We start from the raw sequence: 3,613 nt of genomic DNA, 5'->3' as shown, positions 1-3,613 counted from the left end.
CACAGCGGAGCCGCGAAGGCCCCGCCTCCATGCTCGGTCTCTTTGTCTGATTGGGCAATTTTCAGCCTAGTGCATCTGATTGGATAGCATTTCGGGATTGGGATACGAGTGACAGTAGACAGAACCAATGCGTGCGTGAATCGAGCAAAAAAATAAAAATAAAAATAAATAAATAAAATAAAGCAAGTTCTTGCTCACAGATGTTGGCAGGCAGGGCTGCTCCCAGCCCCCACCCCGTGAGAGAACAGAGCCCAGTTCTGAACAGTTGCCCTGGATCTAGAGCTAAAGGATTTATGGATTTACGCCTGAAGATATTTGCATTTATCTTACTCACAAATGGAAATCACATCGTGACAGTTTCAAACTGTGTTTTCCCAACTCTAAGCTTTAAAATGAGAAGCATTCCTGTAAAGCAGCAATGTCCGATAGCGATAATGTGCAACGTGGTAGGCAGAATATGAAAAATGTTTTTTTAAGTATGCACCATGACCTCTTCTGAAGGGTGTCGCTATACTTTGTTCTCACCGTTCCCTGTACCATTTTTCTCCTTAGACTCACATGTATGTATTCTGAGAAGTTGTCAGCTGTTTTTTTTTTTTTAATCTAAACAGGTAAAATCGACTGTAATAACAATGGCATAATTTATTTCTCTTTATAGGAGAAAAAAATTGAACATGTATAATGAGTCCCTGCACGCATGCAAATTATTTCCGTTCCCTTTGTTTTCCTGTGCTATCTTGACCAAATTCCAAACTTGTGAAAAAAATCTTAGAGAAAAGCAAATGGCACTAAGAGAGATGTGCCAACCTATAACGATGCATTTGCTTTGCGGAAACGCTGCCGTACAAGCGGTACATCTTGAATTAGATTTCAACTGGGCCAAGCAGTTTTGGATACCTGAAAATGAGATGTGTGGCGGCGGTGGGCAAAGCCATGTAGCACATTAATTCATCCAAGACCCTGGAACACACGCACCTAGCACCTAAGTGTTGGCAACACATTATAATTCCCTAGGACATTTTAAATATTCCAAACTTTAGTTTCAATGAAATCAAGTAGTGGAGTATGATCCCTTCCCCCTCCCTTCCCCTCCCTCCCTAACCAACCCCCAGGACACTGGCATGGATATTGTTTGGAACTCTCCAGCCCTCTCTCCCCTCCCCCTCGCCCCGCCCCCCTCCCCGCCCCAGGACACTCCATAGACTTTGTTTGGAACTCTCCAGCCCTCTCTCCCCTCCCCTCCCCCCTCCTTCAGCGCCCCCCCCCCCACTGGCATGGATCTTGTTTGGAACTCTCCAGCCCTCTCTCGCCCCTCCCCCTCGCCCCTCCCCCTTCCCACCCCAGGACACTGGCTTGGACGTTGTTTGGAACTCTCCAGCCCTCTCCCCTCCCCCTCTGTTATCCCCCTCCCCGGGGACTTTGTTTGGAACTCTCCAGGTGAATACTGTGTGAGGCTATTCCCAAACCACTGAGTGCAAGCCCCCTCTGTACCCAGCTGGTTGCAAGTCGTTTCTTAAATTAAGTCTGAAAACCTTTGGTGGTTACTTTGCCCTTTCACTTTTGCCCATTAATCAACTACTATAATTTGCTCAACTCAACCACTGTTACTTTGTTTCTGATTAAAAACAATTTTACAAATGTCCTACTATGTGGGCATGGAGCTGTGCCAGGTGCCTTAGCATAGTGGGTATACTTAAGGAGTGAACATTTTGTTTAAAAAAAAAAGAAGAAAAGAAAAGAAGAACATGCCATTTACCAAACAAAAGCAAAAATTGACACATATAGGGGCCCCCGTGGTGAGATAATATTAACAACTGACCCAAAGTATTAAAATCCAATCTGTAAGGATAAAAGTTAACTATAAGGAAAAAACTTAAGTCATTGCACTTTATTTAGTCATTCTTCCTTTTTGTAGGCTCTCTATGTAGCTTAGGCTGAGCTAAAAATCTATATCACAGCTAAGGCTGGTCTTGAACTCACAATATACCCAGCACTATCCTGAATTCTGAAGATAGTGCAACACCACAGACCTATGTCCCCCCTGTAAGGCTAAACAGTAAACAGGACTCTACTATTTAATACTTTCATTATCTCTGCAATATTCTCTTGTAACCATTTCCAAGCATTCTTTTTCTTTTTTATTTCCATAGTGTCAAAGTAACTCAAGTTTGTTTTTGATAAGGCTTTCTTCCTTTTTTTGTTTAAGACAGATTCTGAATTTTAATTCACACTACCTAAAGGAGGACACTAAACTCGTGAATTAATTGGCGATTAGGCAAAACATGGGGCATACCATTATGGAAAGTAATGAAATATTGATCTCTGCTACAACACAGATGTCCCCAGAGAATACCGTGCTCTTTTTTGATGTAAACTGAAACTAGGCCCCAAATGGTCTAGGATTCCTTTCCTAGGAATTTCAGAAAAGGGATGTCTGTGTATAAGAAACTTGGATTAGTGTTTGTCTGGGGTCAAGAATGAAGACACAGGAAGAAAATCATAGCTAATGATGGCAGTGTGCTGCTCTGGGTTTGGTGATGACAATGTGCTAAAGCCAACTGTGGCTATCACTGCAAACATGAGGCTTCGTTAAAGCCACCACAGACTTGTGCAGGATAAAGGAGAACCCTAGAAGCTGTCTGCATCATGTCCCAAGAGGCAGGCTCCTACAGAATCTTGTCAGGAATTTCCATGCAAATTTTCAACACATTAATAGTTTCGGTTTACATAAAAATAATTTTTCTTTTGCTATTTTTTATTTTTGTGTCTGTATGTATGCATGTGTGTGGGTGTCTGAGAACACCAGAAAAAAATGTTTGGATCTGCTGTGGTTATGGGTCCTGGGAACTGAACCCTGGTGCTCTGTTCTCAACCACTGAGCCATGTCTGCTGTCCTACTCTATTTTCTTACACCTTTGAAAAAGGAATCTGTTTGCTGAAGTATATTTCAAAGTTCCCTAAAAACGTATTTTAGAAATCACCAACAAAAAATTTCCTTTTGGTTCTGGCTGGGTGGCAGAGCCCTGTGCACAGTTTCTGGTGGAGAAAGCGCGAGAGAGAGAGAGAGAGAGAGAGAGAGAGAGAGAGAGAGAGAGAGAGAGAGAGAGAGAGAGAGAGAGAGAGAGATAGAGGAAGAAGGAGGAGGAGGAAGAGAGAGAAGAGAGAAAAGAGAAAGAAGAGATAGAGGGAGGGAGGGAGAAAAAGAATGAAAGATAAAGCAAGGAGGCCATCAGGAAGGGATAGATATAAGGAGGGAGAATGGTAAGGAACGAGGTAGCGGCAGAGGGCGAGAAGAAAAGGAAAGAGAGAAAGGGAAGAAGGAAAGAAGGGAGGAATGGAGGGGAGGCACACAGGAGCAGGTAGGGCAAAGGAAAGACAAAATCATGTGTCTGAGAACTTTATAGGTCACACTGCTGTTTCTGGGTCACAGATCATCCTTGCAATCAGGCTTGTAATCAAGGCTGCTGTGGTCAAACTTGTCTCGAGGAAGACAGACAGGGTCAACAGGGTGAAGTCATCCTTAAATGCCAGTGCTTGTAAATCATGAAAGTCCAAAAAAGGCAAAGGGTTTATGATAATCCTTGGAGGACATCAGAGCCTGCTGTTCTGGCCC

Source organism: Apodemus sylvaticus, chromosome 20 (genome assembly GCF_947179515.1).
Source record: "Apodemus sylvaticus chromosome 20, mApoSyl1.1, whole genome shotgun sequence".
NCBI lineage: Eukaryota > Metazoa > Chordata > Mammalia > Rodentia > Muridae > Apodemus > Apodemus sylvaticus.
This window is presented reverse-complemented; position numbering follows the sequence as displayed.